General features: G+C 41.6%; 1 protein-coding gene across 1 annotated transcript in view; it reads left to right on the forward strand.

Moving 5' to 3' along the window:
- HAT1 (histone acetyltransferase 1) overlaps nucleotides 1-21,759 on the forward strand; it is a 490,786-nt gene that overhangs the window by 12,974 nt on the left and 456,053 nt on the right. The window lies entirely within an intron of this gene.

Here is a 21,759-nt window from a genome sequence, read left to right on the forward strand (position 1 = left end):
CGCTTCGCACATTAGTGATAAAAGACATTTTGTGCACGTGGCTCATGCTATACATCGAAGCCCGTGCAATAACATTCACTTTCTATCACGTAACCTTTTGGCCTAGCAATGTAAATGCAGTGGACAGCTGTTGCCATGTTTTTCTTGTCGACTGGGTCTATTGAGAGCAGCAGGTGACTATGGTCCCTCAAGTGGAGGGGGTCTTCGAGATTCCTGTGCAGCCACAGAGATACTCTGAGAGGGAGTTTAGGCTTGCTTTTAAAAGTTTGATTCATGGGGTGAAAGTTCAAATACAAGAAATGCTTCAATAATACACAAATGGTTGTCCAGTTTTATGTCTTTAGTAACAGAGAATGATCTTTATTTTGTATGTGCAGTAGCTGAGTGGTGTGCAGTTGAACAGCTGTTTAAAATCTCATGCCTACACTTCAGTTCAGTGGGGAGTGAATGATGTCACCTAAGATGGGAGAACGCGGCGGCTTGTGATCATGGCTATCACTCCGTCATGTGATGGATCATTGGGTAGATATTAGGTACGCGTGAGAAGGAAAATAACATTGCAAAGTGTTGAAACACACGTTAGTCACGTGACTAGAGAAAGAAGAGCATCCCGGGCCCACTGGTGTTTGGGAGCCGTTCCCTCCACGCGGCTTCTTGAGCTCTCTCTTCTCCCCATCAGGCATCAATTATAGAGGTGGTCCCTCTCTCCCAGGGTTTGGTGTGGAGACAACTGGTAACCTAGTTCTTCATTGTTATGCGACTTTCAGGGTCTGGCTGACGAGCAGCGTTTCACTGTTGGATGGCTTCTCTCAGTTGGCCAGTGCGCTGGTCAGGGTAGATCACTGCAGCTCAGCCAAGTAGATATAACTCAGAGGGCAGATAGATTCTAAGTTAACCAGACAAAACTACCTTTTATATGCCAAATTTAAGTAATGTCATAAAAATGTCAAAATCGTGAACATACCTATGGCTAGAAACCAGATAATTGCTATGCAAAATACCTTAGCTGTGCAAACAGTACATGTGCATATTGTTTTAATCGCAAGCATAGGTAATGTAAGTAATATATAGCAGTTTTGGACAGATTTTAAATCAATGTCATGAGAATTTGGGAATCATGAATAATACCTGTGGCTTAATATCAGCTAATTACTGTGCAAATTAATTTACGTGTGCACAACAGTGCATACGGACTGGGAATTATATAGCAGATAGTTCTCAAATCATGGGCTCAGAGAGCGGCTAATGAAAACATTTTAAAGATCTATCCAAGTGGATTAAACCTGCCATATAAAACGTTAAAATTCACTGTTTTGGTGATTTGAATTGGAGCAGTGATCAGTATTATTAATGTCCTTAAATTATACTTGTAGCAGGCTTAAGTATTTGCCAAATTTCACCAAGTCACAGGGCTCCACTGTGTTAAAAACCAGGATTGTTGCCTCTTTGCAGGTTCATATTCCCTGTTGGAGTGGCTAGGGAGTGCAGAGTGACTAGGGAGTGCAGAGTGACTAGGGAGTGCTAGGGAGTGCAGAGTGACTAGGGAGTGCTAGGGAGTGCAGAGTGCTAGGGAGTGTAGAGTGACTAGGGAGGGCTAGGGAGTGCAGAGTGACTAGGGAGTGCGAGGGAGTGCTAGGGACTGCAGAGTGACTGCAGAGATTAAGCTAATGGCAATGTAAATGACAATGCCATTTATTTATCTGTTTTCAAAACCAACACATAAATACAAATTTTGTCATTTACAATGCCAATAGCTCTAACTTTTCCAAAGGCGAAACCATTGCATTGTAAATGCTTGTTTTCAGGGGGGGTTTGTTGATCAGCCCCTACCCGGTCCGTGGGACCTGCTACTGCTGCCGAGAGTTATTCGCCGAACCAACAAAGGAGCTTTGATGTCCCGCGATACGCGGGTCCGGTTCCGATTTAAAGCACCTGGTGTGCTCTCTGCTGGGCGTTCCCGGAGGCAAAGTGTTGTGGGCGATGTAGTCAGGGTCTGCACTTGTCACAGACCCTGATGCGCGTGTTTCCCGCGGAGCAGGAAACGCGAGCAGTTCCTTTTTTTCAGGGGGGGTTTGTTGATCAGCCCCTACCCGGTCTGTGGGACCTGCTGCTGCTGCCGAGAGTTATTCGCCAAACCAACAAAGGAGCTTTGATGTCCCGCCCTGTCAGTATCTATCAGCTCCCCATGACCTCGGAACCTCACCATGTAGATATGTACATGGGTTAGAAACGCCATCGCCACTAATCATCTGGCGGGATCTGGCCCATCATACTTTGACCCCTGTATTCTTACTCTAATTATAATTTCTTTCTCACGGGGTCCTTTATGAACAAATATACAGAAATCATATTTTCTGTAATTATTACACTATGCGTGGCTCAGTGTAACAGCTAGTCAAGTAGTATGTTTGATCTGCACTAAAATTCACTGGTCACGGGACATGACTACTCCAGGGACTCCCCGACAGGGACGATGGACCACTCTGAGTACCGCTTGGTGAAATTAGTTAGCAGTCCAATACCCAAGTTTTTGCCTTTCTTTTTCTTTTTCGAACACATAAAATAAAATAGAAGGACTTCCGGGACACTGCCTTGGCACGTATATCTCACAGCTTAGCGGTCTAGTCTCCAGGTTCTAGCACAGTTGTAGAACTGAGGGCATCCCTGAATCAACCCCTTCCGAGTCACCATGAGCAGTTCAGTATCGCTTTGATTGACCGATTTTGGAGGCAACTCCACTAATTTCATTCACTACTTAAGATCCCCGCCCCGGGGTCTCAGTGTTCAACTGGGCCGCGGGGAGGCGTTACCTAAGCAAGGCAGTGACCTAGAGTCAGTAAGTATGGCACAGCCGATTGATGTGAACGGATGTCTTTGGAGGCAATTAGTATCTTGACACAGCCGATTGATGTGAACGGATGTGTTTGGATGAAATTAGTATCTTGGTGCTCAAAATCCGTACCCGTTTTTCTCCATCCACTGAATGTTACTATAGGCACCCTTCCCACCCGTTCTAAGGCTCATGGAGCATTGTCTCCACATAAAACAAGTATGTATCCATGTCTTTTATTTTTCTAAAAACTAATTTTGGTATTTCCAGGGTTCAGAGGCTAATTCTATCCCTTGAGTCACAATCCCAGGAACTCATAATATAGAGTGTGTGTTTTATATTTCATGTTTGTGTATCATGTATTGTCACTTTTACCTACAGGACACAGCACTTGTGTATTGCAATACAGTTAAGACCAAGGAGAATACATATATATTTTTCACTATATTACCTACTAGCGGTCGCCAGTAGGTAGTTATAGTTAGGATTTTTTTCAATGCAAAATTTCAAAATTCTATTGTGAATAACTTTGGTGCCGGTTGACGAATCTGCCTGAAAATGTCCTAAAATTTGCCTTGCGGAGCTCCGGTCCTTCCCTGAAAGTTTCGGGGGGATTCGTCAAGCGGGGGCCGAGATAAAAGGGGGGTCCCAAACCGTGTTTTCCCCATGTTAATTTCCATAGGGCGGTCGACCTCACTTTTAGCCCGAACGGCTGAATGGATTTCCACCAAACTTGGCAAAATTGTAGGGACTGGTAGCCCGATGTGCCTTTGCTATGTCTCAAGATATGTGCTTCAGTGGTTTTTACGAAAATTAACTTTGAAAAAATATATATTGGGCTACATTGGGCTATATATATGTTAGAGCCCAAATGTAGCCCAATGTAGCCCAAAGATGGGCACCAGAGACAAAAAAAAACAAATGTAGCCCAAATATCTGCCAGATGTAGCCCAACTATAGCCAAATGACAGACTGTCCCAGAGTGTTCTAAAGAACAACTAGAACGCTAACAGTCTTACTTATGACAAAAGTATGGCACACCTGAAGTCATCTTGATTGGAATAAAGTGTTAACACTTAATACATTTAATTTGAAAAGGAACAAAATGAGGGGTTTCATTTTGCCATAGAAATTATGATTAGTGCTGAAGAAAGAAAAATTAGGGCACATTTTGAGTGACTTCTCAAATCCTCTTATATTTCATTAAAAAAATTCTGATATGCAGTCTCCCAAGATGGCCACCAGAGACAAAATAGCCCAAATGTAGCCCAAATATCAGCCAGATGTAGCCCAACTAAACTATAGCCCAATGACAGAATGTCCCAGAGTGTTCTAAAGAACAACCAGAACGCTAACAGTCTTACTTATGACAAAAGTATGGCACACCTGAAGTCATCTTGATTGGAATAAAGTGGTAACACTTAATACATTTAATTTGAAAAGGAACAAAATGAGGGGTTTCATTTTGCCATAGAATTTTTACATATATATATATATATATTCACTGAAAAAACCATAGGTTATAGACCATATATAGTTAGGAATTAGCATTTACAAAACCTTGAAAATTCACTGAAAAAACCATAGGTTATAGACCATATATAGTTAGGGATTAGCATTTTCAAAACCTTATTTTACTCGCACAAAACCATTGAAATTCGCATATATAGTTAGATGCATTAACTATATATCGCGCACCCGCAAACCACTGCTGATGATGTCACATATTACATCATTCATGACATGCTCAGTGACATCACTGAGCATGTCATGAATATATATATATATATATATATATATATACCTGGAAGATTACTTTGGACTCTGGGAGTCTTCAAAAGGCGCGCCAGTAAGCGGATTATGCCACAATCCTGAACTCACCTGTGAACAAGGCTGCAAGACCGCTGAAACGCGTCAGGTTTCACGAAAGGACTTTGCTGTTATGTTGCTGTACTAATTGGAAATAAACCTACGTTTGCCCTCAAGTCCAGTGAGCAGTGCATTTCTTTCTACAGCAAGGAGGAAGTTTGGTGTGTGTGTTCTTAGGGGCTCTCCGTCCCCTAGCACTGCCTGCCCTGTGGGATTGAGGCTCCTTCCCGGAGAAAAAGAAGTTGGTATTTCAGACGTTTCGTCTAAAGAGGAGCCCCCCGCCTGCATGAAGCAAAATGAAAAATAAAGGTATGAAGATTTCAGCCTTTCAAATTAAAAGCGTTATCAGGCAAGGGAGTGAAACTGAGTTTGTTGGCTTCACAAAGGACAGAAAGGCTCACATGGGTTTTCAAAAGACTTACAGTTATGACAGCGTGGCAATACGTGAATGTTTTATGCCAAGTAACCCCATTTAAAGCTTCATCTAACTGCAGTGTCCCTGAATATGAAATTAAAAGGAAAACGAATTGCAAGATGTTAAGAAGCCAATCTGGAAAAGAGTTACTGTGCATTATGGGGATTGTAGTACTGGAAGATTACTTTGGACTCTGGGAGTCTTCAAAAGGCGCGCCAGTAAGCGGATTATGCCACAATCCTGAACTCACCTGTGAACAAGGCTACAAGACGGCTGAAACGCGCCAGGTTTCACTAAAGGACTTTGCTGTTATGTTGCTGTACTAATTGGAAATAAACCCACGTTTGCCCGCAAGTACAGTGAGCAGTGCATTTCTTTCTACAGCAAGGAGGAAGTTTGGTGTGTATATATATATATATATATATATATGCACGAAGACTCCACACACCACTTCCGAGTCAGACCAGAGGTCAAGTCGGCGCAAGAACAGAGGAGACGGACCAACGGATGCGCTACACAGGTTCTTTTATTGCATCATAGTCAGTAGCAAGAGGGCACTACGCATTTCGGGCTTCAAAAGCCCTTGTTCACATGCAAGATATATATATATATTCACTGAAAAAAACATAGGGTTCACACCAGTTATAGTTAGGAATTAACATTTAAAAAACCTATTAAATTCACTGAAAAAACCATAGGTTTCACACCAGTTATAGTTAGGTGGAAATTTAACTTGCGTAAAACCATTGAAATTCCCACGTTATAGTTAGTTGGACTCACTATAACTTGCGCATGCAATGCACTGCTGATGACGTCACATATTACATCACTGATGACATGGTCAGTGACATCACTCATGACATCACTGATGACATCTCAAATGATATCACTGATGACATCATCCAGTGAATGTGTATCTTTCTGAAAAATAAATATTTTTTATATATGTATATCTAAAGGTTGATGGAAGAATAAATGGGTAAATAAATGTCTAAATGGATGTTTTTTTGTGTAAAATTGATTGGTTAACTGACTTATTAAATGTATCTTAGTGAATACATATATTAGCGAGTAATGTTTAAATATTTAAATATCTGTATCTGTGTCTCACTTTGTGAATAAGTGACTGCATGGGTTGGTGAGTAGCTACATGAGTGTGTATATGGGTTATTAGTTGTTTTTTTAAGTATCAGTATCAGTGTCTGTATGGTTCGGTGGGGGATATTACTTCGGGCACAGATGCATGAATGAGTGACTCACTATTTGTATGTATTTTGTAGACAGCATGTGTGCAAGACTGTATGGGTGGATGATTGTGTGTATGGGTGGGTTAGTGAGTATGTGTTTTTATAATTGATTGTTTAAGAGAGTAAATATGTTTCCGTTTCTGTAGAAGTATGTGTAGTGATGTGTATATAGCAGTATAATCAAGTAAATGTTTTTTTTGCATGTGTGAATTTGTGTGTGAGTAACTATATGGATGAGTATCAGTGTGTAACAGGATGTATGGGTATATGAGTTCATATGATGAGTAAGTACATGCATGAGTGACTATATAGAACTGTTGGTGAATGAGTGGATGTGTATGTAGATGTTGGAATTACCTAATAAGTTGTTGTAATTGGTATTGGTTTCTCCTTTTTTAAGAAAATGTTAGTTTCTATTTTTGAATGTGTGTGTCAAAGGTTATTTTATGCTGATAGGAGGTCAGCCACTTTGTCACAAGGATGTTGTTATCAGTGATGTCATTTGAGATGTCATAAGTGATGTCATGAGTGATGTCACTGACCATGTCATGAGTGATGTAATATGTGACGTCATCAGCAGTGCATTGCACGCGCAAGTTATAGTGAGTCCAACTAACTATAACGTGGGAATTTCAATGGTTTTATGCGAGTAAAATTTCCACCTAACTATAACTGGTGTGAAACCTATGGTTTTTTCAGTGAATATATGTCACTTTTCTTTCAGGTCACCACAATTAACGTTGGATGCAGTACATGCTTTGTTTTTAATATTATGTTCCTCTTTCAGATTACCATATAGAATACCTATTGGGTATTGTATCTTGTGCATGATTTATTGCCTCTTCACTTAGTAACACCACTTGTACATATTACCACTCTAGATATTCACGTACATTGTTTCGACTATACAGTGAGAACAGGAGAGATCTCTTTTTGTCCTGAAGAAGAAGCCTGTGAGCTTCGAAACATGTTGACATACACAGGAGTGATCGCTCATTGAAGCAGGATACCTCCAACCCACTTGTTCAATAGTACCAGCCCTAAGGAATATTAAAGTTTCTAGTCCATAAGAGCCAGGTACTTTTGAACACACTTTTTTTCACTTACCTCTGACCCTTCCACTCAATTTCTCCTACACTACAAATAGTTGTAAAAATCAGTGCTCCCACGTAGTCGTAGGTCATAGCACGCCCCATCCCACAGCGGGGCTGGAAGACCCCCATGGTGAAGCAACACACCAAGGGCCCTTTTGTTGTGTGAGGGGTATTTAAACAAACACTATGTGCTTCCAACCATTGTAGGAAACACATGTGACCTGTGATTACTTTATTCTGACATCTATCCAAAGGTGGATCTCTGTAGATTTTTAAAATGGTGTCATTGTCCGGGTTTCTATATCTACTACAGAATTTTCCTTACAATAACTTTCCTTTCATAAATTGAATTAGGTTCTCACTACCTTTCTGGGGGAGGCTGGGGCCCACCGTATTGCCCTCTGCAAATGTGGTCAATGCATTTACTTTGGGGGTATCTCCACGGTAGATATTGAATCATAATATTGTGATTCTCATCTTTTATTCCTTAACGACTGCTGGTACTACCTCTATTGTGACACCGCTTATGCTTTTGAGAAGTGGGCGATGGGGGGCACCGCTCTTACCTCATATTTATATGGCGGGCGGTGGTGATGATGATCTCCCTCCGGTAACAAGGGTGGTTTTAAATCAGTGGTGCTACTCTCTCCAGCAGATGGGGTGGTGGGGCAGGCTGATGAAGGGGACGCCGCTTTGGCAGGGCCTTCTGATTTCACAGGTGGTGGCATTGAAGGGCTTCCACAAATGTGATATAATTGGGTATTGACTCTGAAAGATATTATGTGCAGCACGGTCCTCAAATATTTCCAGACCCTGCAAAGGGAAATACCAACTTCACTGTAACCAGTTTCATCGCTACCTTCAACTCTGCCATGCTCTAACCCCTTACATTACAGACATGTCCGACCTTCCCAAATGTAACCTGTTAGGAGGCAAGCTTATCATAGGCAACCGGGGCAGGATCACGAAGATATACCAGACGGCCTGACGCATTTAGTTTCCTCCGAATGTCATGGGAGGCTGATGTAGGCATCCTGGAATGCGAGGATTGGACTGAGGCACTGGAAGCACCTTGTGTGGCGACCACTGCAGCCAGACTTAGGATGATTCCTTTTTAATATCTCCGTAGGGTATAGTATACTTGTCATTGGCTTTGGCGGATAGTATGATTGCCTCCCCAGTCCTGTCTTCACTGTAACAGTGAGTTTGGTACTTTTTTGCACAGTTTGGGGTGTCCTGTGTTGACTTGATTCTGGCACGGGGTGACCACCTGTTTGGGTGGGGTTCTGTCCTAGTTGGACCTGATGCATCCGAAACTCATCCTCCTCCATGTCACTGATGAACTGGGCGGTAACAGATACCTATTATTGTTATTATTTTTGGGCCTCACTTTAACTGAATGGGACATAGCACGGTAGTGGAAGGCCACAAGTCCCCTGTCCTTAGGCATATGGAAGAAAGGGATGGACCACTGCATGGGCTTAGAGGTGGGGGGTTGTAAAGCAAGAGGCTGCCTACAGAAACACCCCAAGGTATGGCAGGCATGGGCCGATTATCGGGGCATCGAATTGAAACCTGTCTGTTCAGTATAATAACTGGGTCACAATGAAGTTCAGACATTCATGGAATGAGGGAGGGTTGAATAGGTGTGGGATGCATGATCTAATGCTTGGCTTTCTTCTGTGTTTCATTGATGGGACTTGGGTTGGGGGTGAAATGTCACCAGGTATGTCTTTTTCCTTTTTCCTTTTTGTTTCAGAATTGTATGTTGGTCTGTTGGGTACTGTATTTTAATTAAACCTTACAGTAAATAAAATCACAAAATAAAAAAGTGAACTAGAACGTTCTTCAGAGCACTCAGCCTTTGACTGATTACAACACCAACAATTCCATAGATTTACTAGCGCCATGGATCAATCTCAGTACTTGGTACAACAACTTCATCTTCAGCATTCAGCCCTAAAGCAAACATTAGCATTATGGCCTACAAATATTCCTGTAGTCTCTTCTGGCGCCTAACACTTTTCTAACGATCCTGTGAAATTAAGGGAATTTTTGGATTCCCTGGTGGAGCGTTTGTTTTGCTTTCATTGTTTACAGTGTATTCAAGCTAAAGTAAAGCTGGGCTACCTAATAGTTATATTTCTGAACCTGCGTTAGGTTGCGCAACCCTTTTGTTTCATCCTCAGATTCCTGCCTGGCTAGGTATCATACCTTCTTATTGCCTTTCAGAAGATGTTTGATCTTCCTGATTAGCAGCATTCCACTAAAGAATTGCAACATGATTTCAAATTGGGTGCAAAAATTAATTGGACTCATTATCCTATTCCATCTGTTGATTGAATACAAGCTTCAGGAAAGACGTAATGAAAGAAAGAAGTCCTGAGCTGGATTTCCTAGTTTCACCTGAATTCAACATTTTGTACGCCAGAATTTCACAAGGATACTTCATCCCAAAAAGAACCCAGCAAACAGAGACAGACAGGGGTACTCTGACAGAGTACACAAAAGGACACAGCCAAAAGGCTGCATTGGGGCTACATTGTGGCGAATCTGGTCACATTAACTGTGCCTGTTCTGAGGGTCCTCTAAAGGATTTGAGTAAATATCAAAAAAGAGAAGAGCGAAGCTGCTGATTGGCTCACGTATATGGGATTGTCTATAGGTAGTTCTGACAATTGTTAGTCCTGTCTATTGTCTTGAAGACTGAGCAGTGAAGGACCAGGTTTTTAGAACCCAGCGGCGCCAGGGAAAACGCCTGATGCCTTCGAGTTCCCCTGCCTTGGCAAACAGAGACACGGGACGCTTCTTGATGACGTCAAAGACCAAAGTTTATTGGCTGCAACCAGGAACAGAGGTCTACAAAGCACAACACGGGTGGTTCGCTAGAGACTGCACAATTGCAATGAGCGGAGCATGGTCTTTTATGCCAAAAATCACATTCCAAAGTGGCATCAGTTACATACAAACCAACCAATCAGATTGTGACATTTCAAAAGTAGCGCATGACGACAATCCCATTTTCCGTTGTCCAGCCCACCAGAAATGACCAAGCACATTCCATTTTCCTGTTCGATCAGGCCGGACAAACCCATCATAAAACCCTAACCCAAATCAATGATTATGTCGTAAAGGAAGGAGCAGAAACAGATTGGTAAGCAAGATAGAAAGGTGGGTGCAGTGTGCTGTAAACTTCGGCATGTCCTGCTCTTTGATCTTTATCAGACCAACTGCTTAACAATGAACTGGCTCAGCGAGGTCAGCCTCGGGCAAGGGAGTCAGTTCGGCCAGGTCATTCAGAAGTCAGCTAAGGTGTACATGTCCCAAGGACTCGTTCGGCCGCAGTCATCGGCCTATGTGAGGGCCACCACACAAAATGGCTGCCGTTCACAAAATGGAACCCGAGGGTTCAAACGAAATCCCTAAATACGTAGTGTTCTCATTGATCGATTAATACGAAAACACTCGTACACACCGCACTTGTGATTTGCGGTCCGCTGATACCAAAATCGTCTATTTCCGACGACCTTTATTGAACGGGTTCGGAACCATCGAACCTCAGATCCTCAAACTACGGAACTACAGCAGGGTAGGACAAATAGTGTTGCAGCGCTGTTGGACTGTGGAGGTGTAGAATGTTTATCAACATGATTTCAACCTTAGGAACTATAACCCTTGGAAAGCTATTAAAGTACCCGAGGTGGCCCGAACTGTGGATGCGTCGCCATTGACTTCAGGGCTGGTGAAGGAAGCATCTCTGCTACTACAGCTTCCGTTTGGATATCATATAGAAGTGCTTTAGTTTGGTATATAGCCACGCCCAGTTATGCTATGATTTTTTCATTCCAGGGCTAATGATACTGATGTAGTAGCCCATTTGACAATCTATGTGTGAAATGGGCTACTACATCAATATCATTATCATCGCAGATCTAAAAATGGAATTTTAACTCAGCTTTAGAAGCTTTGTGTCCCTTTTTAGTCAACTGATTGAGCAGATACAGTGAATCAAGCTCTGTTCCAAAGACCCAGAAGCTATTAAAAAGTCATCAACATATTGAACTAGCATAGATTGTTTGGAGACGCTGAGGGTGTCCAGATCTTTCTTGAGAGCCTGTGAATAGATGGGCACATTCTTATGACAGACAGGGCCGTTCCAGCTGGTCCCACGAAGATGTATTGGAATGGAAAGGAAAACTATGTTGGTAAACATGACAACACAGTAGTTGGGTTGGGCACAACAGGGAACAACATTTATAGCATACAAATGTACAAAATGGTAGCTGTCTCTGACAGGCCTTTTGATTATCAAGTTGGGAATACTGCAAACACTTACAGTGGGCAATAAAACCCCGTGCTTTAGCAGAACACCGATGACTGGGCGGATCCCAGCTTCAGCCTAGGGGCGTAATCAGTATTTCCCTTTCCTTAGAAAAATGTTCTTAGGGTTCTCTTTGCTTCTTACAGGCTGAGCAGATAATTCACATCCTACACTCTACCATGTTCAGACAATAAAGCAGAGGGAACTTGATCAAGCACATCTAACGTTGACTGAGGTGAAGGTTTTACCGTACCATTGGTTTGACTTGACTCGTTACTCTCACATAGGACGGCTTTTGAGTTCTCTGCAGGAACATTCAAATAGCTACACCCACAAGTACGAAACACAGTACTTTTCAGTTTCCTCAACCCAAGTTCCATACAGAGAATCTTCACTTACTTTTGTGGCAACAACGTTTGCGGAATTAAATCCGGTCCACTTCCCTCCCCTCATTCAATCAAATGCAGACGTATACAGGTATCAAGGAAACAGAACTGTTCAAGGAAATCTACACACCCGCCAATCGAAGAAAAGAAATACCTGTGAATAACAGATTCAGTTGGCAGATGGTCCGGCCAGGAAACCGCATTGCAGTGAACTCAGCAAGCAAAAGCAAGGCACACATTTGTTAAGTTCTGTGTACAGACTTCCAATGAGTATCACAAGACTTTGTAAAACAACAGGAGTACACAGTGCCTAAGTCTGAGATCAAGAGAAAGACATACAGTTACCTCAGATAATTATAAAAATTGTAACTTTTTCAGCTGAGGACGCTGAATCTCACTTCTCACTCAGGAGCAAATATGTAAAAGAGAAAATCTAAACCTCATAAGACAGGCACTTCCTTTAGGCAATGTTAGCATGGGCAAGAAATCACAGCCACCGTAGTTAGAGTTGCACTCTTTGTTTGTGAACAAACAACACTCCTTAGCACACGTATCACTATTAACATAACATAGATATAAAACGTGTTTCCACAAGTTCAAACATAAATTCTGAGCAAATAAATTAGTCTTCCTTCTTCCTTGTTGGTCACTTTATTATGTGCAATTCTTCCCAGATAGTTTCTCTGCAGCCAACTTTTTTTTTGTTGCTAACGGGAGGTCGTCCAGCGACTTTCTCAAGGCTGTGTGATTTAAAAAAACACAAAAAACTGGTATATATATTGGGAAAACCACAAACATTGACAACATACAGCCCATACTTCGTCAGTATAGGCAAAGACACCAATCAAGTATAAATAATGCTAATGGTGGGAAAACCAACATGTAAACACCATGAATTAGAAACACAAAATAACCTCTGTAAAACAGTAGGTCTATGAACCTAATCTCGATGGAGAGACCCAGTAAGTGCGTATAGGGTGATAAGTGCCGGACAGAAATCTCCCTTTCAAAAGGAAGTATTATCCGTTGTCTTGAGAGAGCTTGAGACCGTATGGGTCTATATGTGAGCTAAGGGTCAAAATAGAATAGGAAGCCTAGAACGTGCACAGGCTAGATCATATTAACCCTTTCGATGCTGATGACGAGCTCAGCTCGTCATCACCCAAAGGTGTCGTGTGCTGATGACGAGCTGAGCTCGTCATGGTGCCACTAAAATGGCATTTTCCAGCACAGGGGGGGAAAACGCCCAGCAACCATGTGGTTAAAATAAGTGATGTGGGTTGGTGTGACTTAAAAGTAGGATCAAATCTTTTGGAGGTTTATAAATACCTATCTCCTGTGTGTGAACTGTTTCTGTAAAGCAAGCACAGAGATGTATATAGGTCAATCTTTGTATTAATACTAGTTGATTAATGCAATTGCTTTAAAACTATTATCTTCAAAAGAACCAGAGCTTTACAACCACATACACATGGTTGATCACATAATAAAAATGTTATGTTTTTAGTATACATCAGTCCACCAGAAGCCTTCTTTATTGGTAAATTAAATTCATACAAATGCGCTAACCATGACTTTATGCCAGGCTTTAATAGTGATTTAATTAGGAATCTATGATTCCAAATGACTAAAGTTTAGTGATCTCATATTTTACAGCGCTGAGAGGTTTGTCACTGGAAGAACGAGTAACCAGTGTAATCCGTTTTGAAATTTTAACGCCACCACACCAGAAACCCACTGCGGTTTGGAAGTATCACCGCACAAAAAGTAGGTTCTTTTGAAGATAATAGTTTTAAAGCAATTGGCAATCTTGTAAGTAACTGTTTTGAGTACATTATACCGCAAGGTGTTACCGTCACACCTAATTCTCGCCTTATGTTAATTATTAAAATGTTCCCCCTTTTTTACAGAACATAGGACCTCAGGTCTTACTTGTGTGTGTGTGTCCTGGTTAGCATAATGATACTGGCTTTAATTCCTTACAGCTTGTGAACAACATTATTGATATTGATAATTGTTCTTTTTTCTCTTTTATTGCTTCAGCCTACCTTCCTGGTCTCAAATCTATCTTTTTTTTTCCACAAACAACCTGCTCTATATTATAAGGATAAGACATCTTGAACCTAATGGTGAGAATACTTCCAGTACTAGCAAAACTTTGCTTTACTTACAGGGTGTTCCTATCCCCTTCATTTAAAAACACTCTAGTCTGTGTCTATTTCTCAGAACATAGCCTATGTATGTTTCCTGGCCACAAATTCCTACCACCCCAAACACTAAAAATGTGTGTAGGACGTGGGAAGGTACCTCATGGAAACAGCCGCTAGGGAACTACTGATAGGTAGTCATCAGTGTGTTCCACTTATCATCATTGGTAACCTTCCCACTAAAATAAAAAATGATGTGAAACAAATGTGCCCAAATAAATTGGAGAAAAAACCTGACCCCAGAGTAAGAGCCACCAACATCAATTGTGTAGCTCAACCCCACTAAAAACGAGCTAAACAAACATTAGCACTATTTCCAACTTTATTCACTGCTGTGTGTTTGCTCACATTAATAACAAAGAACCACTGTCATGCTTCATCTTTTTTATGAAGCCAACATGTTTCAGTGCCTATTAATACTAACGGCAACTTCATCAGGGCTAGGGGTCAGTCCGCGCCACACTGTGACTTATCAGCTTGATACCTGTTGATAATAGACACAAACAACACACACGCAAGAATCACTAAGGGGCACATGCATCAACCTATTTAGGAAGTGCAAACGGTGCGAATCGGTAAATTCGGCCGTTTGCGCTTCCTAAATACGTTTTTGGGATGCATGAAACAATTTTTCAAAATTCGCTTTTTTTTGCATTTCCTAAAAATGCGAATGCATTTAAGGAATCGCATTTGTGCGATTCCTTAAATGCAATGCATCCATTTTTTTAAAAATGCGAATTTTGAAATAGGAAGTGCAAATTAACACAAGGTTGACCCTCGTGTTAATTTGCGAAACTCTTTAAAAAAGCACAAACATGCATTTTGGAAAGTGTCATGTTACAGACACACATGTCCTTAGGACATGTGTGTGTGAAACATGCACTTTAAAATACATTTCAGGGGTGCAGGGGGGATCCTTTGGACCCTCCCCCTGCACCCTTGCAATGCATCAACAAATTGCGAATTCAAAAAAATAGAAATGCAAAACGGCATTGATTCCTATGGGCCTCTAGGCCCATAGGAATCAATGTAATGCCATTCCTTAATTGCGATTCGCAATTAAGGAATCGCAAATTCCGAAAATTAAGAAATCCTAAAAAAAATTAGGATTTCTTGATGCATAGGATTTTGCAATTCCTAAATTGCGATTCCTTAATTTTCGTAATTTAGGAAATGCAAATTCCTACAATGATGCATGTGCCCCTAAGTGACACACATCAAAAAGTTGCTCTATAAACTAAAAATGACTTGTTGTTGTTATTGCTCAATGGACAAGAAACCCGCAGGTATTTACCAGGTGGTCGCCCCCTTATGGCATACCTACAGCCACCAGTTGGGGAAACTGTGTACGCATCCACGTATCCCAATCTTAATGCCAGTTGTTCAGCGTCAACCTACAACCAAAAATGCCTATTTACATTCCCTTTTAAATAAGCTTGTATCTCTCTCGCAGTTAACAATTAAATCAATCTGCAACACCAAGTACATGCACTAAACATTAAATCTATCCTTTCAATCATAATGTTGACACTCCATTAATACCAGGTCGCAACAACATTGACTTTATGCCTCTGAGACACTATTTTATATATTTATAAACATGTTTATGGTGACCTGCAGGCATCGCTCCAAAACAATTGCTTTTTGTGACCCTAGTGGAGACAGTCTTTGCACACTTTATACATGTTTACGCACTGTGTGCATCATGTGTGAGCAGCAAGAACTTTCACACAGTTTCCACACTTTTACTACTGTATTCCCTTACCTTAAAGTATAGCTGTTTTTATCCTTTTTGCCACTTTAACACTGATTGTTTTAAAGAGTTTTCTCAGCACAGGAACCATTGTTTACGGAAGATGAGAACCACTATTAAACCCAGTACGTGTCCAGATAAAGTGCAGAATGTGCATACCTCTATGTGCCCATCCCACAAGATGTGCTACTAGGATCTCCTCAACTTGTAGTAAAAGAGGAGGGATACTGTGGGCATCATCTCCACAGAACCCTCAGGTCTCAGAACTTAAACACCTTAGTAAAGGTAAGAAAGGCTACATGTCCGATAGGGCTATGGGCCTCCTATGAGCAGGGCCAGACTGGCCATAGCGGGCACTGGGCAATCCCCCGGTGCGCCAATTTTGGGCCCCTGGGGCCCGTTTTTGTTACAGGGCCGTTTTTGCTGCAAAAACGGCCCTGTACCAAAATCAGCCGAAAACCGGCCCGGCAAAGAGCTCGGCGGCACCTCCAATCCACCCCGGCCGAGCACTTTGCTAGGGCCGGTTGTGGTTCCCAGTCTGGCCTTGCGTATGAGACTTACAATAGTGGAAACAATCGTGAATGCCTGGCCTGATCCTGCTCGTCCTCTTTGCAGCCTTCGACACTGTCTCCCATCACACACTCATCCATCAGCTGCGCCATTTCGGAATCACAGACAACGCGCTCAGATGGATGCAATCCTTATCACGGGGCGCACCCAGAGAAACCGCCTCCCTCCCTTCACCTCTCAGCCCTAGCAGACCATCTGCGCCGTCCCTCAAGGCAACAATCGTGAATACCTAGACTATACATTCCTCTTGGTGCATAGTGCCTTTGCCATGCAATTGTGATACATAGCTGCCTCAGCTGGGACTTACTACTGGAATCCTTGACATCTGTTTCTAACCCCCAGATGCATCAACAACCCAATTTGCGATTCCTTAATAGTGAAAAATACCGATTCGCTATTAACCCGTTGAGTGCTTCGAACGTCCAACGGTCGTCGCATGCACTACCTCGCTAGTGCTGCGCACGACCGTTGGACGTCCGAATCCCGTTAGCGCAATCGAACGTCCGCACTGGGGCGGAATGTTTGCGCGCGCTTAACGGGTTAAGGAATTGCAAAATGGAATGCATCAAGAAATCACTTAAAAAATAGCGATTTCTTAGAATTCCTTAATTGCGACTCGCAAATTGCGAGTCACAATTAAGGAATACCTCCCCATTCATTCCTATGGGCATAGAGGCCCTTAGGAATGGATGGGAAGACAATCACAATTTGCGAATCGCAATTAGAGATTCGCAAATTGAGATTGCGATTTCAAGGGTGCAGGGGTGTCCAAAGGACACCCTGTTGCACCCCTGAAATTGATATGTGCACATATGTTGCGCACACACATGCCCTTAGGGCATGTGTGTGCGTAACATGAATCTTTGAAAAATGCACTTTAGTGCATTTTTCAAAGTTTTTGCAAATTACCATGAAGTTGTACTTCATGGTAATTTGCGTGCCCTATTAGCGATTTCACTATTTTAAAAACTTTCATGCATTGCATTTAAGGAATCTCAATTTGAGATTCCTTAAATGCAAATAATCGCAATATAGCAATTTCTAAAATTGCGATTTTTGCATTAGGGATGGTGCATCCCAAATGCAAAAATACCGCTCGCAAAGGGGCAGATTTTGACAAATCTGCCCCTTTGCGAGCGGATTTTTGTTTGATGAATCTGGGCCTATGTGAAGTCAACAAAAGGCACTTGCGTTTGTTTAATTTGTTTCACAAGGATTGATCATTAGATTTACAAACTCCTTTCATGCACTCGTATTACAAACAGCAGATTGCATGTTACAAGGAGTTACACATGCGGATTACGAATTAATCAGTAATGTAACTTCAGTAGAATCATGTTGGCACATAATTACGATATGCAGACATCCATCATTACAATTATACGATTAGCAAGTGCTCAGATGGATTCCGTAATGCTAATGAAAGTCATTCATGTTACGGTTTTCAACAAATTACACTGAATATGCCTAGAATTAAAAAAAGTCTATTTTATAATATAGAATGTAGACTCTTAGTAATGAGCATATGATAACACCGATTGTGGTTTGCAATTATTATATCAATCTTCATTACATTTCGGCTCAGAAGAAATATTGAGTTCCATTTCAGAATAGAGAGTGAACATTACAGAGATTGTTAGCAGTTGCATGATATATAATATCAGATGTTAAACTCAAAATGGACTTTATAGCTTTAACAAAAGTCTTTGATTCTTTAAGAGCTGGTAGAGAAAGGTGCCAAAGTCTCACTGTTGTGAGTAAATATTTGTTGGAAACTCCTTGCTTCAACTGTGATCTCTTCATCTTGTAGTGAGTTACCCAAATGCATGCAGGCATAGTAATGTTGTAACCTCCTTTGTTGCCAGCCAAGAGGATAAGCCAGCGTCGGGGGGGGGGGGGGGGGAGGGGGGGGGGGTCTGTTCCTGCCAAGTAGTGGGCAGGAGGTTCAAATGATAAAGTAGCTCTACAGGCAATAGTTACATATCTTAGACAATGGAATAAAGGACAATAGTTTAGTGGCCCCTATATCTATATTCGTTTGCGCCCGTCTGCTGATTGGAAAGATTGGTGACAACGATTGCTATCCCTCATGAGTCCACGAGGAAGAGTCTGTCAGAATAGATGTTTGGACTATCTGTGTACATGTATTATCCATTTGATAATTTGCCAACGATTTCTGAGATAATTAATAAATGGACAGCTGTATCAAAGCCAGTGCAAAGGTCTTTGGTGACAGGAGAACATTTACACTCATCATTCTCCGAAGATGGGCATTCCCTGGCGAAGTGGAAAAGAATAAGAAAGACTGACAATGCCTTTGACTAACTCAGAGTAACACAAGTAAAAGGAAGCATGGTTTTGGCTGCTTCAAACAACCTTTCCATTACCCCTTCACTTAGAGCCACCAGACCCGCCACAACCAGAACCAGCTTAGTTGCTGCGAAAGAGGAATCCGATGACACTAACGTGGATAGACCTCCCTTGGAGGACCTCAAGACATGCTGGATCAGACATCGCCCATTCAGCTCTTCATATAAATGTAATTAACTCTTCTAACAAATGGAGATGTGTTATTAGCACACCTGAAGATTGCGGACAGTGGTCTAACTCAATCAGCAGAAAAATGAAGCAGGAGGAGAGGGGAAGCCAAACGCCTGGTTCATTTCCAACAGACACAGGCAGCTAAGGCAGAAAAGAGACCGCCTATGCTGGTCGTAGGCCCATGCACAAAGTTGTAATTAATATAGTACTGGCGTCTTTTACCCAGTTTTTATCTGTGCTCACTTACATGGAGGCGCTCACTCGATGCATTATACAAGAATATCAGCGGTGGATCCTCAACAATGGCGGAGGAGCGTTGCCCCGCTGGCTTAGAGCTAACAGCTCAAAAATAAAACTATATTTCATTATCGTTTTATTTTTCAGCTGCCGGCTGAGCCAGCGTGTGCAGGAAGGGGCGAGGGCAGACAATGGCAGGGTGGAGGAGGAATAAGTAGGTGCACTTTTAAGTGATCATGTCAGTTTGGCTGGCCGTCTTAGGCACACTTAGGCTTCTCCAACCCAGCTGTATTTTATAGCCGGGTTGGAGAAACAGCACTGACTCCCTGTGCCTGAGCAAGCGTTAATCCGCACTCCTGCCACCCGCCCCAACACTCCTTATCTGATCGCCTCTACTTTGGATTTATTGAAGATGACGAAGTGAGTACTCTCTTAGAAATTTCTACATATTCTTCTTTGGATTGCTCGAGATATTTGAACCATATGGAGATGTTGGACTTATGACGTATGGAAACACGATTGGTCTGAGGAGAATTGATTTTATTTAGTGTTGTACTATACTGGACCATAGATAGGTTATACCTGGAATGTGGTGTACTATCTCGAGAGGAATCTTTATGCCCTAATGAAGTCATTGGGTGATTGTTTCCCGTGACAAACACATGTCGACTTGGCTATTTGGCTACATTCTGTATGATTTCAATGAAATTATTATTTATTTTTTATTTTTGAAAACCTTTAGATTTCAATGGACATTAAATGAAGATTGACTATTTGATGGTAACTTCACGATTATGAAGAGAAAAGAAAGTGAAATAAAGGAATTGACTGAATGAACTTTGAATATGGAAAGAATTTGATTTAGTCTCTTTTCTCTTGGACTTACTAATTTCTTGTGTTGTGCTCGGGAACGAGAATTTGTTTATTCTGTATTCTTTGTGGTTTCACAGAGGAGTATTGGGGACGTAGGTGGCCGTTTCCCTTTGTACCCTGGAGCAATTTACTATAGGATCTACTAACATATTGGCTTTGCGCAAGGTATAATCCAGCCACGCTTTGTGTTCTACTCCTTATCTGTCGGCTGCCACTGAATTATATCATTCAGCTAACAGTAAACGAGAAGCAATTTGGCTTTGTTTGATTTGACAACTGATATTTGAGGCAATGTTACTAAAGAAATGTATACTAAGGTATTGCACGGTACTCCTTTAAAGTTCAAGGAAGTACACAAGCATAGTTACTCCATTGTAAATGCCGTAGGATGCAATACAATCTAACACCCAGCTGCACCCATAGCCTGGGGAGCGTAGTGATAGTTGACACAACAAAATGTCTTTCTGCATGAATGGAGGGGAGCTGATTTATATTTGACACAAGGGATCATGGTGATAGTAAGCTTTAGAACTGTACACCCTTTCCCACAGGATTTTGCACAACTATTCTGAGTTTTAATTGGGTACGGGCCATTCTTCATGCAAAACAGCTTCGCCCATAAGGCATCTGGCTATTTCCGACTTTGCTAGCAACTTTATTTTAACGTTTTTGAAGACGCAACTTATGTTTAGAAACAACTCTTTGGTGTGAAAAGAAAGCTTAGAAAGTCACAAGTACATCCAAGTTTAGCATGAAATAAAGCGGTCTGGAAGTATAGCATGTGGCCATTTAAGGAAAGTCAATCAGCATGGTAAACAAATATTCATGGGCTTAAGGCTCATGTAACAGATACTTGATTTTGCTTAAGATTAGTGCGAAATCAATGGCATACATATGTCAAATGTTAACCCACCAAATATTTGTGATGTTGTTTCATGGTATTCCCACTAGTGAGAAATTATTAAAAGTCTCATCAGAATACACCAATAGTCCATAGTTTACTTTTGATGACTGATAGTAAGTAACTCTACTCCGAATCCACAACTCCAGTAGTACAATCAAAGGGACTCTGGGGCCGTTATATTTGGTATTCTCTTAATCAGCAATAGGACTTCTTTCCAAAAGACAGACGTGAACTTGTAGCCCCATCATATAGGAAACACCGATCCAGGAGATCCACCATCCAACCACCAGGTCAGTGCCCCAGAATGTTGCATGAAATCGGGATGAGTGAACTACCATTTTAAGATTTAAGCATCTGGCTGTTTCTTCTTGTGACTGTGTATCCATCACAGGAAAGTAAACCTTTTAACTTGTTATCACACACTTTATTATATGCACAATTCACTTACCTCACGCTTTCCTTTGCACTTTAGTGTCAGCAGCTTATGCACACACTCCACACCTGGTATAAGA

Source organism: Lissotriton vulgaris, chromosome 2_1 (genome assembly GCF_964263255.1).
Source record: "Lissotriton vulgaris chromosome 2_1, aLisVul1.2, whole genome shotgun sequence".
NCBI classification, from domain to species: Eukaryota; Metazoa; Chordata; class Amphibia; order Caudata; family Salamandridae; genus Lissotriton; species Lissotriton vulgaris.